Here is a 19063-nt window from a genome sequence, read left to right on the forward strand (position 1 = left end):
AAAACAATTACATCCCAAAAGTAGACAAATCTAAATCTAAAACAAAATGGCCAAAATGGTTTAATAGATCAATTTAAAAAAAATATTCAGTGAAAAAAGGCACTTTACAAAGCGTTTAAAAAGGACCAAAAACAAAGTACACAGAAAGAGTACTTGGAACTGCAAACACAAGTCAAAAAGGAAGTTAGAAAGGCCAAGAGAGAGATAGACATCAATACTGCTAAGGGAGCTAAAACCAATTCCAAAATGTTTTTCCAATATTATAAAAGAGAACATTCAAAGAGGAGGTTAAATGTCTAAGAGACACAAATGGCAAAATCATAGACAAAGAAAAAAAATAGCAAATATATTAAATGATTACTTTTCACAAGTTTTTACAAAAGATGACATGGACAACATGCCCCACAGGTCAACCTGTTCCTATCCAGTTTTAAATAACTTTAGCATAACAGAGGCAGAAGTGTTAAAGGGACTAGGAGCTCTTAAAATAAACAAATCCCCTGGGCCGGATGAGATCCTCCCAATAGTACTCAAAGAAATGAAAGAAGTTATTTACAAACCGCTAACCAAGATCATGCAACAGTCTCTTGACACAGGGGTTGTACCGACAGACTGGAGAATTGCAAACATAATACCGATCCACAAAAAGGGAGACAGAACCGAACCAGGTAACTACAGATGAATAAGCCTGACTTCTATTATATGTAAACTTATGCAAACTATAATAAGATCCAAAATGGAAAATTACCTATATGGAAACATTATCCTGGGAGACAGTCAGCATGGTTTTAGGAAAGGGAGATCGTGTCTAACTAAACTGCTTGATTTTTTTAAGGATGCAACATCGACAATGGATAATTGCAAAGCATATGACATGGTTTATTTAGATTTCCAGAAAGCTTTTGACAATGTCCCGCATAAAAGATTAATTCTCAAACTGAACGCAGTAGGGTTTCAAGGAAATGCATGCACATGGATTAGGAAGTGGTTAACATGTAGAAAACAGAAAGTACTGATTAGGGGAGAAACCTCAAAATGGAGCGAGGTAACCTGTGGTGTATTAGGTCCTCTGCTATTCCTAATCTGCATTAATGATTTAGATTCTGGTATAGTAAGCAAACTTCTTAAATTTGCAGACGACACAATAATAGGAGGAGTGGCAAACACTGTTGCAGCAACAAAGGTCATTCAAAATGATCTAGACAGCATTCAGAACTGGGCAGACACATGGCAAATGACATGTAATAGAGAAAAGTGTAAAGTACTGCACGCAGGCAATAAAAATGTGCATTATAAATATCATATGGGAGATACTGAAATTGAAGAAGGAATCTATGAAAAAGACCTAGGAGTTTATGTTGACTCAGAAATGTCTTCATCTGGACAATGTGGGGAAGCTATAAAAAAGGCCAACAAGATGCTCGGATATATTGTGAGAAGTGTTGAATTTAAATCAAGGGAAGTAATGTTAAAACTTTACAATGCATTAGTAAGACCTCATCTAAAATATTGTGTTCTGTTCTGGTCACCTCGTTACAAAAAGGATGTTGCTGTTCTAGAAAGAGTGCAAAGAAGAGCAACCAGAATTATCCCGGGTTTAAAAGGCATGTCGTATGCAGATAGGCTAAAATAATTGAATCTATTCAGTCTTGAACAAAGACTACGTGGTGATCTGATTCGATTTTGACCTGAAAAAAGAAACAAGGACCAGGGGTCACAAATGGAGATTAGATAAAGGGGCATTCAGAACAGAAAATAGGATGATTTTTTTTTACACAGAGAATTGTGAGGGTCTGGAACCAACTCCCTAGTAATGTTGTTGAAGCTGACACCCTGGGATCCTTCAAGAAGCTGCTTGATGAGATTCTGGGATCAATAAGCTACTAACAACCAAACGAGCAAGATGGGCTGAATGACCTCCCCTCGTTTGTAAACTTTCTTATGTTCTTATGGTCTAAATACAATAGCAACAATAATAATAATAATAATAATAATAATAATAATAATAATACAACCAAACAAATACAAAATAATATATTGCACAGGGGAGGAGGGGTACCCCGTTCTAAAAATAAATAATACATTTATGGCAGGGCTTTGCCCTGCCCCCTTTTCATGTGCAGGGCTCCTCGTCCTGCCACAAGATTATTTTCTCTGTCATGTTTAATGATGCTTAAGTGCCTAAATATGTGTAGTCATTACAAGGAGGCTGCAATACCCAGTTGCAAAACAAAGGTAAACCCAATAACTAAAGTACAGCAATATTGTCTGTCTTATTTTGGGTTTATTTCCTCCTTGATATTACAAATTCATCCCACAAAACGTTCAGTAAAGACTACACCATTCTGAAGTTTTACTGAACTTTGAAAAAGAGGCACCTTCTGATAAAGCTATTGGATATATTTGGATGGGATTTTTATCTTTCTTCGATACAGAGAGAGAGAGAATGAGAGAGAGAGAGAGAGAGAGAGAGAGAGAGAGAGAGAGAGAGAGAGAGAGAGCAGAGAACTTAATCTCAAAAAACCTGGGTATGGCAGAGTATGATAAGTGAAAACAATAATGATATATAACAGCAGTGTGGTGCTGTCTTATCTTCCTTTGCTCACAATAAAGAATGAAAAAAGATACACTTGTATATCTTTAAAATGTTTAATATCTTCAGGTGCAAAAAAACTAAACTTAACCTGAATAAACCATCGGCGGTCATTATGTAAAATGTAGCGCCCCCCCTCCCCTTTTAATACTTATGAAATAGACATGCCAGTCATCCCAAAAATGCCGCCATGAGTAATTACATCTCCTTTTTAGATACAAATAGTGAATGAAGAGCAAAAGGTGTCATCCTCTTCTAAAATATTTCTCTTTTTGTTGAGATAACACAAAGCAGTCAGCGAGAAAAATAACAGTATATTTTTTAAGTGGCAATTTATTTAATGTTGAGTACAGTAAAGCCTAGACTAGAAGAAAGGTCACCCAATTCATAAATCATAATTGTTTATCTAAAATGTTCCAACTATGTACATGGTGAACCGACTTATGCTTTCCATTAAAGTGCATTATACAATAAAAACGAAATACTTTTTAACCCTCATGCTACGAAGCCGCTAGAAAACGTTCATAAATTAACAATGATGTAATGGTGACGTTAGACACCCATTTTAGGCCTTTTTAAACAACCAATGGTTGCTTACCAAATGAGTGTCATCTCCATAGGAGACTGTGTGGTCCAGTCTTTAAAGAAAGGGGCTTGTAACCAGGAGGTCCCTGGTTCAAATCCCGGCTACAGCCACAGACTTGTGTGACCCTGAGCAAGTCACTTAACTGCCTTGTGCTCCGTCTTTTGGGTGAGACGTTGTTGTAAGTGACTCTGCAGCTGATGCATAGTTCACACACCCTAGTTCCTATAAGTCGCCTTGGATAAAGGCATCTGCTAAATAAACACATTTTTTAAAAAAGGCTCTCTCAACCAACCAGGGATGGTTTTATATACTTTCAAAACGCAAAGTATACAGAGACAGTAAGTTAAATGAGTGAGTGAGTTTATTTATTTTTTTATATATACTTATGGAGACATTTCTAAAGGAAAATGAATTTCAGTGTACATTTTAAAATGTATTTTTTTTTACATTCAAACTAGATAATCGTAGGGTATATTTCATCATAGAGTGAACACATAATTCAATTAATGATCTTCAGATTCTCAGCCGTTTAGAAAGGTATAATACGGCATACTTTCGGTGGATATTTGTCCTGATACACAAGCCGAAAGTAACATTATATCAGTCAGACCTCAAACAGTTCGAATGTTCACCAAAGCAGAAGGGTTAAGGAAGGAATTTACCGTGTTTCTTACTTGGACCTTCTTAGGTTCTGGGGACACATCCTGTGGAACAAATTTTAATGGCTCCTTAATTTGTCTCCTTGATCTCTTAGTCCCATCTGGTTGGGTTTCCATGGTAATGTCTACCTCCATGTCACTGCTACCTGCCTGGTCACACTCTGAACACTGCCTGAAAAAAGTAAAAAAAGATTGCATTACTACAACTACAGAAACGTTAAATAAGGCTTATTTCATGATTTGAAAAAAAACCATCGTATTCAAATGTACACCGTTTGGTTGAGGAACAAATATGAATGCCTTTTATTGCACTAATATTTGTCTTGCACTTAAACGTTTAAGTGTAATTTGTGTGTATTTTAAACAGTGTGTTATTGGGGATGTTTTTCATCAACCAGGAAGGTACATCTAGGTTTTATTTAATTATGTTTTCTCTTTGTCTTCTCAATTCAAACAGGAAAACTTTCTAGAAACACTACTACAGTATGTTTTTTTCCCCCAGCAGACCAACAAAAATATGGAAGATTATTCCAATCAGATGAGAAGAAAATGATAAAGACATAAATAATGAAATGTCAGTTTTGTAATTTGAATCTATTCATTGCAAGTGCCCTTTATACCCACTCACAAGAAAGCACTCAGTATACTTCCTGACAATTATAACCCTGGGCACAAAATGAGAGCCTTTACATGCAGAACGTTAAGTTGGTATTATTATTATTATTATTATTATTATTATTATTATTTATTTCTTAGCAGACACCCTTATCCAGTGTGGCTTTGTTGTTACAACGCATCACATTGCAAAGTATCACATTACAGATAATAGCAGTAATAAAATACAATACAATCAGTAGTAAGAGCAAACTCAAATGAGAGAAAATAAAAAATACAATACTTAATTACGTTTCAAAGCGATTATGACTTAGAGCAGTTAAACTTAAAAACATTTGGTTATAAGAGTAAATTCCATTAAGAGCAAGTAGTAAGTACAATAAATGGATATAAGAACGATTTCAAATAAGTGCAATTACAAAAAACGCGAATACGATTACTTTTAAGAGTAAAATCAAGTACAAGATACAGAACATATAATTATGATTGAGTGCAGTAGTAGAATACAGCAAAGTGTGGAGCAGTTAAGTGCAAGTAAAAGATGATGCAAGTACTGATACAGTTGGGTGCCACATAGTCCAGTCAACACAGTATGCCAGGGCCCGCACTGGGCAGAGCATATGGAACTTCCACTCGGTCAGACTGGAAAGGAGGTGGATGGAAAGCCTCCAATTCCACAGACTGGTTGACATGGAACGCCGAGATCATCTTCGGCAAAAAGGCAGGATTGGTACAGAGTGTAACCTTGTCCTGGCCTTTGTAAAGATTATGCAGGCTTTTGCAATGGAGAATGGCAGCATCTTACTCACCCGCTTTGTGGAGGTGATAGCGAGCAAGAAAGTCTGATTGTTTCTCTTCAGGTCGACTGTATAATTATTAAAAGCGAACTCTACCACCGCAGGTACTTTTAGTGTACTATCCATGTAGGGCAGCAGTGTGGAGTAGTGGTTAGAGCTCTGGACTCTTGACCGGAGGGTTGTGGGTTCAATCCCCAGTGGGGGACACTGCTGTTGTACCCTTGAGCAAGGTACTTTACCTAGATTGCTCCAGTAAAAACCCAACTGTATAAATGGGTAATTGTATGTAAAATAATGTGATATCTGTATAATGTGATATCTTGTAACAATTGTAAGTCGCCCTGGATAAGGGCGTCTGCTAAGAAATAAATAAATAATAATGTTGTTGTTGTTTTGTTTTTTTCGTGTCTGTGACAAAACTCAAAAATCACTATTTTCCTCAGGATATTCTGTGATCAGTGACCAGAAATCTGTCTTTGCTTCCCGCCTACACATTTTGATTCTGGGGCTCCCTGCTGCTTGTGATGTTATGATCACAGAAGGTGCTATGGGCTAGAAAGGTGTTTTCTATTTCCTTAGTAACGGTCTTAACAACCAGGCAAGAACCTGTTTATGTGCAAAATGACAAGATGACTGCGTGTGTTAGAGAGGGGCTGCATGTATTGAAAATGAAATAAGTTTGTCATTGATTTTATCATAAAGACAATGACTCGAGTCAGATGGAGACTTTTTTGCATGACTCAAGTCGAGTCACGTCTTTTGAGCAGGGAGTTTAGTCGAATCTTTGCTTGCAGGGACTCAAGTCAAGTCACGAAAAATTGCAACTTGATTCTGAGTCGAGTCGAGTCATTACAACTCTGGTTAGTAGGGATTTGATAATTCAATGGGCTGGCAGACATGCTAGCTAGGTTTTAAAATGTGCTCTTTAACAATCATTGGTCCAAAAGGAAACAGTTCAGAAACCTCAAAGAAACTGAAAACAGAACCCCATGTTTCACCTCTGTTCTATTAATTTTGAAAGGGACACAACAAAGATGAAAGGAAGACAATCAATATAGCCCCATTCCTTCTACTATAGTCATATCTACCAGAAAATGCCTGGACTAATTAAAAGTGAAAGCTTACTTTGAGATAAGAAGCACAGCTCAACCATGAAATTCCCTGCTAAGACACAAGCAAGTGGTTTAAAACAAAAGCAGAGTACCCACCTGACACACAGCAGCGAAGATCTATAAAACCAATTAAATGTTTCATCATCGGCTGCTATCTATGATTCTTTGTAAGTCTGATGAAAGTGGGAGGGTTTGCTCATTTAAATTACCTTTTTCTTGTTTTATCCTTATTTCTGTAACAACAACTACATTTGTCTTTTTAAAAAAAAACACCTTCATTTTGTTTGTTCATACTATAAGCTGAACATTTTAAAATCTGCATGGTAAACTAGTGGAAAAATTGCTTTGTATATAATGCATGTAATGGAGTGCTCTCAGGCTCAGGTTAACCTCCAGTAACCACAGCATTTGATGTTCTAGGGATTGTAGAGTTTTAATTAAAAAAAAACAACAACAGATCTGAGAAGACCTGGTTTAAGACATTTAGGTTACAAAACATCTTTACAAGGCATGTGCTGTATAGATTTCAGAGCTCTGCCAATCGCCAGCTCTGGATCAGTGGAAATCGGTGAGGATCCAGCTGAATGAATAGAGCACTTACTTATATACTACTTACGATAGAGATGCATTAAATGTGTAATGATGGGAAAGTCAATTCTAAGCTACTGCTTTCTCTGGGGTACTTAGTGCTATCTTGGGGAAAACAGATAATTTAGCAGCATTACCACCCACCATTCCTCAACCTGGTCTTGTAAACATACACAAATACAAATGCCTGAAAACCCACCTGCTTTTTATTTACATTCTCTGCACATGCCACATGTTGGAGCAAATAGGTAAAAATTACACCAAAGTTCAATGGTTTAGAAGCTGAGCAAAGTGGAGGATATATAAACCATTCAATACGATCTACTGCTGTTCGTATTCTCAGCAAACCTGGGCTTGAAACGCGGTAAATAATGTCCATAACAAGTCACTAAAAATAAGGCATCCACCAGAAGCTACTGGCAAGTGAGCCATGAAGAAAGAAATACATGGTCCCATACTGGCAGTGGCAATGAACCATCCAAATCCATAAGATCCTTTGTCCACAGTAGAAATGAATCAGAGCAAAGCAGAGGCTAACTCCTCCCTCTGCAAAAACATTACAGCAATCACATTTTTAGTACAAGTGCCTAATCAGTATGTTGCTAAGTAGCGATGATGAATGCCATTTTATAACAGAATTATGGTACTCCAGGGTGTTGTGATGTGCTGAAATATCAGAACGACTGTGGGCCACAGGCCTTATAGCACAACACCCTGTCGTACCATAATTCTTAAGTGTATTCCGCTTTTGTGTTATGATACTAGCTTATTAAAGCATTTTAAAGCTTTCCTGTAGTTGTTTTTTATTTGGTTCCAATTCAACGGAAACTGTGTCATGCTCTAGTGCCGAGTATCCTCCCCCCCAAAAAAACACTTGGCGAATTGTGCTATTCTTTGTTCTTTTGTAAAAGCAGTGTAGAGTAGTGGTTAAGGCTCTGGACTCTTGACCGGAAGGTCGTGGGTTCAATTCCTGGTGGGGGACACTGCTGCTGTACCTTTGAGCAAGGTACTTTACCTAGATTGCTCCAGTAAAAACCCAACTGTATAAATGGGTAATTGTATGTAAAAATAATGTGATATCTTGTAACAATTGTAAGTCACCCTGGATAAGGGCGTCTGCTAATAAATAAATAATAATAACACTGTCAGTTTTTTAAAAACACACACACACACCAAAAAAATCCCTTGAATTTAGTTTTATGCTTACAATCTAAAACTGGTTAATTAGTGGCTCTACAGAAGCATCTTAAATTTGATTACTTCATTGGATGTTGCGATTGAGTAAATAGAGAGCCTGAAAACAATTACAGGAAGATGTGTTTAGGATAGTCTCTGGTTATAGGACAGAGAAAATTCATATTGACAAGTAAAATACAACGTATCATGGTAACAAGCAGAGCAATAAAAGTGCAGGGAGTGTAGCTAGGATCATGTGTTGATGCACATTGTTCATCCAACCCATCAAATTTTAAATTGGTAGAGATGAAGATTCTAAATTCCTATAATTTGCATTGTAAAAACCATTCATTTTTGATGCTTGCACTCTACATACAAAACTTTTTTTTTTTACTTTGGTAACTTCAAGATTAGGAAAACGATATACATACAGTAGTAAAGGTGAGAATAATTATGTAATATCCTTTGAGAGTAAGAAACTTATGTTTTCAAAGAGCAAAACATGTACTATAGACTAGCAGTCCCAAGGTATTGGTGCAGTGAAAGCCTGACACTTACACTTAATGTGCTTAAACAGCTGCATTGTGGATTTGAAACAGACTGAACCACTGATGAGTGCTCAAATAAAAGATGGAGTATTCCTTGCACCAAAGTAACCGCCATATTCCTCCTGAGGTTCAATAAAGCAAACTATGCTTTTACAGTGAGGAGCTCTCCACATTCAACTTCAAACTCATCTTGTTTCTCTAGAGACTCATTTAAAAAAAAAACACTGAGAAAATGCTGGGTAATTATTTAAAAGGGCATTAAGTGGTACACTTGGTAGTACACTAACCTTTCACCTTAGTCTATGGGTTCAAATCTCATGTAAGAAAAAAGTCACAATTTATTTTGATTTGAAGATTGTGCGAGGCCTGTATATAACAATCTATTAGGAATACAGTCCATCTTTCATGTGATGCTTGCAGCATGAAACATTGATTTTATGGGTAGGCACCACGATCACACGCTGTTTTGATTATTAAAAAATAAAACATTTAAAATAAAAAATAAAAATGTTTTTTTTTTTTTTTTTTGTCGACAATCAAGCTTAACAAGATTTGGAACATAGTAGTTTTTTAAAAAATGTATTCTGGATTTAAATATTAGCAAGAATGAGTTTATTAGGATGTCACAAGTGCTATCAAAACTGGATTTTAAATATTAAAACTTTACAAAAAAGAACTATCAATATACTTTGAGAGAAATACATCATAAGGAAGAGGACAGTTTTGCTGTTGCGCTTAAAGAATGCTTGCTGAAATACGTCACTTCAACGATTTACTTCATGAGTTGATTTCCAAGTGAACTGGAATACGTTTAGTTTCACATGGCAAAAAATTGAAACGGAGCAAAGTGACAAACGTACCGAATCCCCTTCCAAGCAAACCGAGCCCACCATTTCAAGTGATCTCGGTTCATTTGGTTTGATGCGATTATGTGGTTCTCAGAGGTTTCATATATAACTTCAATCAAACTGAACCGCACTTCAATCCGCATCAAAGGGTCAAACGAACTAGGTGTGAAAGTGCCCTCATTTAAAAGTCTATTGAGGGTTGAGTAACATTACCAAGAAAACAGTAACACTGATGATCACACTAAATACAAAATACTAATAATGTTTGCACAATTTCAAAACAAACATCAGTTTAGCATTATTATTTATAAATCAATGATTATTATTATTATTTGTTTCTTAGCAGACGCCCTTATCCAGGGTGTCTTACAATTATTACAAGATATCACATTATACATTATTCAGATATCACATTATTTTACATACAATTACCCATTTATGCAGTTGGGTTTTTACTGGAGCAATCTAGGTAAAGTACCTTGCTCAAGGGTACAACAGCAGTGTCCCCCACTGGGTACAAGGGTACAACAGCAGTGTCCCCCACTGGGGATTGAACCCACAACCCTCCGGTCAAGAGTCCAGAGCCCTAACCACTACTCCACACTGCTGCAATGATGTGAAAACGTAATTTGTTATAAACAGTAGTATATCAAGAATGACTGCGGAATGCCAATACTTAATAAATGTGGAGCCTTTTAAAAAATAAATAAATAAATAAATAAATAAATAAATAAATAAATAAATAAACAAACAAACAAATATTAGGGCTGTCACTCGATTAACAATTTTGATTGGTTAATTTATGGGCATTAGTTGATTACTCGGTAGATTAATCTGTGCACATTTTTAATAAAGGTAACAATCGTATAGCTATCCTACATAGTACTAATTAAATGCAATTGGTATTTTTAAAACCATTTTTATTATTATTTTAATTTTAGTAAATGTAACAAATGTTACCTTTCCGTCCTATTACCCTAATAAAACAGATTTAGGGACCTGATAACACAAGCCCCAAGGGCTAGAGCAGCACAGTTATATGCATTCTGGGGTAACCCTTAAACAGCAGAATTAGTTGACAAACTGCCCGGGGAGATGCCGAAATGACATAAAATTCAAAGCTAATTTGGCATCTGCCCGCTGCAGCTGGGCACTTCGCCAACTGCCTGGGCATTACGGCAACTGTCCAATTTCTGCAACGGTCCGCAAGACAGACAGCGGGAGCTCTGCTAGAGAACGGAGAAAGCCGGAAAAGAAAAGAAAAACAAAACAAAACATAAGCGATCAGTATTGAGGTACCCGAGGGGGACGTGTTATGAGATAGCTGGGGAACCCTGGGCAACCCCACGAAGTATAAAAGAAAGGGAATAACACAGTGTAGGCTGGAGACCCGGGCCGTACGAATAGTGACGGTTGGGGACGCTGCATAATGCAGCACCTTTTATTTTGTAGTTTTTTCACTTGTCCTTTGTGCCTTTTGTTTTCATTATTATTTTGAGCACGTGCGTGTGCGCCACGAGTGAACGGCCAACCTTTTACCATTGCTGGTATCGGGTTGTGCTCTGCAAGCAGTACTATAGTGCCACCTTGTGGCAGAAATAAATCAGTGTGCCAAGTGGCGTTTCAAGTAAAGTTCTGTCTCCTGTGTGTCAGTGAATTTCCCACACCCTTCCACACTAAGTAACATGGTTGTCAGTACTCAGAGCTTCAGGGAGCCAGTTAGAATGCCAGAATACAGCTGTTAAAAGTGGAAATGTATATTTAGGCTAATTAAATTATTAACACTAGAAGGACCGTAGATATACTCATACCTAGGAGCCCCGCAGCAGTCTTTCTGACGGCTGCATTCAAAACATTGTAAATAGTATAACGAAAGGAGAAACCCACCTCAACTACTGAGTGACAGCATATTCCTACATTTCTATTGGAGACTCCGCTTGCAAGATTTAAAACGAGATTACAATCAGGATGGAGGCTTGTTAGCGGGATTTAAAGCTGTATTACAGTTAAGATACAGAGGATTTAAAATAGAATTGTGGCGAAATGTACAAAAATGCCTATGCACAAAAACCCCAGAAGAATGTGCCAGTGACCATAGGGATTTCGTTGTGGAAGCAAAGGAAAGAAGGTACAACTTAAGTGTGCAAGTACTGTCGAGTTACTACTATACATATTTTGACAGAAAAAAAAAAAACGCTCAAGCATTTTGGAAAGTAACCAAAAACACTAATTTCATACAGTATATCAAAAACGAAAGCCCCGGAAAAAAATGATTTACATAAAACTCGAAAATAGCTAAAAATAAGCAGCGAAAAATACAATTAATAAAACCCGAAAAACAGAAGCCCTAATTATACATATATACAGTGCAGTGAAAAAGTACTTGCCCCCTGTCTGATTTTCTGCATTTTTGCACATTTTTCACATTGTATTTGGTCAGATTTTTTTTGTGGATTGTAGTAGTATATAGAGGGAGTCTGAGAGAAAAAATGACACCAAAGTTTGGTGTTTCTTTCATTTGTTTGGTGTGCAAGGTAATCAAACATGCAATCTTCAGGTGTGAAAAAGTTATTGCCCCCCCTAGTTAACTCAACCGAACTAAAGGGATAATTAGAGTCAGCTGTTTGAGTACTTTGGTTAACAACCAGGCCTGATTTGGGCCAGCCCTGCCCAATATAAATCTGACTAACTTTGGCCCTTACCATCAGAGTGAAGTTGTCAGCACACAGGTTCTAGAGGCACATCATGCCACGAAGAAAAGAAATTCCTGAAGACCTCCGGAAAAAAAAATTGTTGATGCCTATCAGTCTGGAAAGGGTTACAAAGCCATTTCTAAGGCTCTGGGGCTCCACCGAACCACAGTCAGCACCATATTGTCCAAATGGAGAAAGTTTGGGACAGTAGTGAATCTTCCCAGGAGTGGCCGTCCTGCCAAAATCTCTCCAAGAGCAAGGCGTAAAATCACAAACAACATCCAGGGATCTGTAGGCCTCTCTCGCCTCGGCTAAGGTCAGTCTTCATGACTCCATCATCAGAAAGACACTGGGCAAAAATGGGATTCATGGCAGAGTAGCAAGGTGGAAACCATTGCTCACTAAGAAGAACATGAATGCTCATCTCAAGTTTGCCAAAAATCACCTGGATGATCCTCAAGAGTTCTGGAACAATGTTCCATGGACAGATGAGTCAAAAGTGGAACTTTTTGGCTGATATGGGCCCCGTTATGTCTGGCGAAAACCAAATACTGCATTCCACAGTAAGAACCTCATACCAATGGTCAAGCATGGTGGTGGTAGTGTCATGGTTTGGGGATGCTTTGCTGCATCAGGACCTGGACACCTTGCCATCATTGAAGGAACCATGAATTCTGCTCTGTATCAGAGAATTCTACAGGAGAATGTCAGGCCATCCGTCTGTGAGCTGAAGCTGAAGCGCAGCTGGGTCATGCGGCAGGACAATGATCCAAAACACACAAGCAAGTCTACATCAGAGATGTTGTTGCAGGACCTGAAACGAGCAGTTAAATCTCGAAAACCCACAAATGTCACTGAGTTGAAGCAGTTCTGCATGGAGGAGTGGGCCAAAATTCCTCCACGGCGACTAATCAATAACTACAGGAAGTGTTTGGTTGCAGTTATTGCTGCTAAAGGTGGCATAACCAGTTATTGAGTCTAAGGGTGCGATTACTTTTTCACACGGGGGCATTGGGTGTTGCATAACTTTCTTTAATAAATAAATGAAATATGTATCATATTTTTGTGTTATTTGTTCACTCAGGGTCCCTTTTATCTAATATTAGGTTTTGGTTGAAGATCTGATAGCATTCAGTATCAAAAATATGCAAAAATGCAGAAAATCAGACAGGGGGCGAATACTTTTTCACGGCACTGTGTATATATATATATATATATATATATATATATATATATATATATGAACATTTATTTTACAACTCAAAACAAGAAAATCTAAATAAGTAAACATCTTCACAGACATCGGTTTACAACATACATATTTATAAAACTGAAACGATAGCAATACATTTAACTTTTCAGCAGAAATCAGTTTATTATAAGATGTGCAAAAGCAACTGAACAACGTAGATAAATAAATATAGAAGACAACATTTTACAGAAGCGCACAGCAGAAGAAGTTATAAAAAAAGTATAATTTATTTTTCTTTTTGTTCGACAAAATGGTACCTTGAGTCTAAATGCTTCTTGCGAAGTTCCTGTACTAACTGTAAAATATATTCTCTCCTTGGTAAATTCTTTTCTGTGCATTCTTTGTAAAGTACCCAGGAGTTGATGGCTGCTAGGTCCAATTGTAAAACACCTGAAAAGGCCACCATCGGGAGCCAGCTTTCACAGAATACTTCCGTGTCATCTGGTCCAAAACATCAACTCCATATTTTGTTGAGTTGTAAAACTCCACGGTCTCTGGTATTTTTTTTCACTAGTCCCAATGCTAACTGACTGACCAAAACAGAACACCTGGCAAGCAGGCGCCAGCCTTTGTAAAGGCTGAATGAAAAACAATAGACTATCAGTCATTCACTCAGGCAGAGAGTAGAGACTAATCTAATTACAGCTAAACACAGTGCGGACTGGTAAATAAAAATAATAAAGTAGAATACCGTTCTGTATAATCAAAATACAATTGTTTTCTGCGTGACTGTCAATGTGACTGCTCCCGGGGCTTTTAGGTATAATGTAATATATCTTCTTTATTTCTGCACTCCTATGTTTCATGCTTTGAGAATATGTAATACATATGCACAGAAAGTTTGGATATACTGCTATTTTATTGATTATTGGCTCGTTCACAATCGTCTTAAAGTAATGCTAGAATATGTTTTGTTTGAAAATAATAATACTTTTTTTTTTTTGACTGATTCAAATTTCGCTGTAGATGGATTTATTTTCATAAGTTTTGTTTTGGTTAAGTGGTGCATCTGCTCACAGTGATTTTTTTTTATTATTTTTTTGGGGGGGTTGTTGCAAGCCAACTAAATGTGATTTTGCAAGTTGCATTTGGTTGTACAGAGTAGTGGCGAAAAAAGTAACTCATGCAAGGCTCTCGTTTCCTTCTCTAGTGTAAGCATTCGTCTTTTTTGTGCATGACAGCTCAGCATGAGAATTAACGAATGGACGTTTTAGTTACGCAGTGTTCAGAAATTAGGATTTAAAAGTTATGTTTTTGTGCACGCTGTACTGGTTTTACTCAAAGTGATTCTTGTTCAGGTATTTATGAATGGGAATAATAAGAGACATGCACTTCTTTCTTGTTTGATGATCAAGAAAAATAACTGCATTTCTAAAATCTTCAATTATACAAAGATACCTAACTTAAAGGTTTTGATCAAAAGTCTGTTTAGCTTTTGCAATTTATTTTATTAACTAAAATTAAAGTGTTTAATTTTTTTTATTCTCACTCAGTGCATATTCTATGTATTCAAATGAATAAAGGACAGTTTAGATTAGGGTTATTTATAATGTTACAGGTTTAAACATATAAAATGTTTTTAATTTGACATTTTTCCAAGGAGTGCTAATAGTGGGCCATAATGCCTAATCCAGCTGAACAGGTGGGCCTCAGATAAAAAAAAAAAAAAAGTTACACGACTGGAGAAAATTAAATTTTAAAACCAAAAAAACGCCACAATGACTGCCGCAGGACTTCTAGTGTTAAATAATTTACAGGAAAATATACAAGTGTCAAAAAAAAAAACAACTCTTCATAAACGTTCATATACCATTTTCACACAGAAATGCAGCTACTGTGCCGTCTCTGAAACGTTTTAACGAGTGTGTAAAATACCCTTTCACACAGCATGAAATTGCGCAAATCTATGCCAGTGTAATACCGTCATAACCCTTTCACAGAGCCAAAGAGATTGCGCAAGTATAACTTTCAAATCTGTCAATCAACAGACTGTTCTCGTGCAATCTGAAACGCTGACAAGACCTAACACATGCATGCAGTGCTTAATTTGTAAAGAGGTGCCGGAGCGCAAGCAGTGACAATAATACCGACCCTAAGGAGCGCATATTCAAAATCATAACACGTTTCTTTGAAAGAGTATTGTACGTACTGGTGTTAGATGTTTACAATCACGTATTCTACATCACATACAAAGTAGTAGTGCATGCAGAGAAATTAATTAAAGGCAACCGCAGGACAAATAATTAAAAATAAAACTAGAGTTGCTAGCAACTATAAAGGCTTCCAAGCAGTTACCGTTTAATTTAAGTGCATTGGTTATTATAGATGAAACGTTATCATCACAACTGTCCTAAATGTGTCAATTTTGGCACAGATATGAGAAGACTTGAAAATTGCGTGAATTTTCCATTAAATCCAAGATGGCTGCCACACCATGTGACCAAAGGCCGCCATATTGACCATGGTACAACATTCCATAGTCCTCTACATCCGTGTCAAATTTCGTGCATTTTGGTGCAGCCGATAAGAAGTTATAGGCAGTTTTATAGCCAGTTGCGTATGTTGATGATGTCATGCATCACGTTTCACCTTTAGGAGAGGTCAGAGGTCAAGGGCGATGACATTTTTTGATAGAGCACATATGACTTCCTATACGTGTTCCATTATAATTATGACCCTGTCGGCACGCCCTAGGAGTTAAAATTTCAACGTAAATTCCAATATGGCCGCCGCGCCGTGCGAGCAATCGATTTCAATCTTCAGCAGTTATTACTTTCCAACGGTCTGTACAATTGTGTTGACACTGAAGAGCATAATTGCAACAGTGTTCTTGTTATGGGTTGCAAAAGTTTTTTTACAATTATCAATATGGCCGCCAAATGATGTGACCAAAATGTGTCATTTTCATATCACCAGTACTTTACGTGAGTCTCTATGGTCATATAAAGTTTCATGACTGTAGTGTATTGCACCTTGGATTTATGCACGAATGTATGAAAATAGAGCCGTTGTGAAACGGTTATTTGCACGCCGCGGCCATGTTTTTTTAGCAAAAAACGGTAGAAAGGACCTGTTCATGAACATGCGTGCCAATTTAGGTGTCGATTGATGTTGCGGTTTAAGACAAGAAGATTGTTGAATATTTGGCACCAATCCAGCGTAGCAGGCAAAGTAATTGTTCAATCGACCTCGATTGAACATATGTTTTTTATAGGCCATTGCTGCACTATCTGCTGCCATTGTCACAGTTCCATCTTAAGTTGTTTTTAAAGGCAAGAGTTTTGAAAAATTCCCAAAATTTCCACGAGATCCAAGATGGCGGTCGAACCATGTGACTTTTTCATTCGGGGACGCCAGTCTGGTTGTCCAGCCATAGGCATCTACTTACGTATGCGTTTTCATAACTCTGCGATGATGTTTGGGAAGAAAAATAATAATAATAATAATAATAATAATAATAATAAACACAGCAATAACAATAGGCTTCCCCAGCCTTTGGCTTGGAAGCCTAATAATAATAAACATAATAATAACAATAGGCTTGGAAGCCCAAAAAGCCTGTATACATGTTTTGTTATGGTTTTGCATTAAATGGTTTAAAAAACAAACAAATTAAAAGGCATTCAGAGGCACTCCAGAAGGACGACATTGATGAAAAAACGCACCCCAACACGAACACTGGTTTAACCCATGGTCTGCACTATTATCAGCGATGTGTATGCAACAGAAGCCGCTGGTAGATTATTCAAAAACAATTAATTAAACTTAGGCTAGGTAGTTGTTAACTTAGTATGTTTTTATTCTCTATTAATTAAATTATATTCATTGAAAAAGGCAAGAGAACCACATTGTTATTTTTTTTTATTGTTTTGGTTTAATATAATATAGCAGGCTAATGTTTCTATTGAAGTAGGCTACAATATATGTAATTTTTTTCATTAAAAAGTTGCCATTGTTCTTTGTTGAAATTAATGTTCAGCTTTCATATTTTGTTGTGTACAACTCATTTAATCAAACCAAGTAGTGTAAGAAGTTGCTTGTATCGTTCATGATGTTTTTCAAATCAAGTAAGCTTATTTATGTATAAAAAACGACAATAGAGTTGCAGCCAGTGTCATCTTACTTAAAGGCACTCAAACTGAAATCGTAAAGTAATTTAAAGTGCGCGCAAGAACTTGCAGACTTAATGCAACTGTGCTGAGAAATAAACACACCTGGCAAGCAAAAATAAAGCATTTTATGAGATTTTTAACTGGAGATACCGGCGCTATGACTCTGCATGCCCAGAGGTTCAGGGGCCCGGCAAACCCCGGCACAAATTAAGCACTGCATGCACACCCCTTACCTACCTACGCTATAGTGACGTGGCATGTTGACTTTGAAACCACACCCACTATAGCGCTTCAGTGGCGGTAGAGCTTTTCACACAAGCAGTTATGACGTTTCAGTGCCGTCTCTGAACCACCTCGCGAGGTGGTTCAAAGACGGCATAAAATATGACGGTTCTGTGGCGGTATAAGGAATTCACACAGACCTATAAGCCGCTTTAGTGGCGGTTTTGAACTGTCATAACTCCTCTGTGTGAAAGCACCTATAGTGTCCTTTACTTATTTGTTTTTAAATACAAATCGTAGCTTAGTACCTCTTTGGCATAGCGCCGTAGCACAACCTGCAATAGTAGCTTTGACGGTCAGATCTGGTGTAGCAATACATTTTAATAATTGGGTAACCTATAAAATGTGCAGCTTCTTAAATAGCACATGCCAAGTTCGTTTTAAATATAAATCTACCCATCCGTTGCTGTACATCCAGTGCAAATATCCACTAGTAAATATTATTGTTTTAAGTAAGGAACTGTGCCAGTGAAATCTTTCTGCATGCAAAACCTCTTTACATAACAGCTGTAACTGGACATTCTTGCTAGGTCCCTAACTTTAGAATAATGATTAACATCACTTATAATGGAGTGCCCTTAAATTTCCACTTTGAAACAGCTACAAGCAATGTTAACCTAATGCATCGTAACTGTTCTAAGGGAAAAGGTTTGCAAACTCATACCAGCTCCCCTTACAGGAATGTTTAATGATGAACTGCACTGTACTCTACATGTGCAGGTCACTGTTTGAAGTATTATTTAAATTTATCTGTGTGGAAATTCAGTTTTTACACTTGCTATCAGTATGCATTTAATTATGATAGAGTGGTGTATATTAAACTGTAGGTTAATACAGACTGCTTGGTTCGGATTAGCAAGATTCGACTGTACATGTTTCAAGTTGTCTCCATAAGCCCTTCGGCAGCACATACTGTAAAAAAAACAAAACCTAATTTGTAGGTACCGTAGATGTCAGTTCATCAGTAAGGACATCCGTTGTATTTTTATTTCACTTCTATCAAATCAGGGATACAATTACAACAGTCAGCCACTAGGTCACCCAAGAGATGAAGCACACGCTCCCATTATGTTAACCATGCAGAAAAATCGGGCAACTGGCTTTTCTGAACTATTTCTATTTAGTTGTAGATACATACTCAGTTGCTTGTGTACACACACAATATGTACAGTACATACAATATATTTTAGGAATCACAACAA

The 19063-nt window shown here is 37.1% G+C and overlaps 1 pseudogene; it reads right to left on the reverse strand.

The window, feature by feature from the left end:
• The window catches only part of LOC117394161 (PHD finger protein 14-like), a 133440-nt pseudogene that overhangs the window by 57719 nt on the left and 56658 nt on the right, over positions 1-19063 (reverse strand).

The sequence above is a fragment of the Acipenser ruthenus genome, chromosome 3 (assembly GCF_902713425.1).
Source record: "Acipenser ruthenus chromosome 3, fAciRut3.2 maternal haplotype, whole genome shotgun sequence".
Taxonomy (NCBI): domain Eukaryota; kingdom Metazoa; phylum Chordata; class Actinopteri; order Acipenseriformes; family Acipenseridae; genus Acipenser; species Acipenser ruthenus.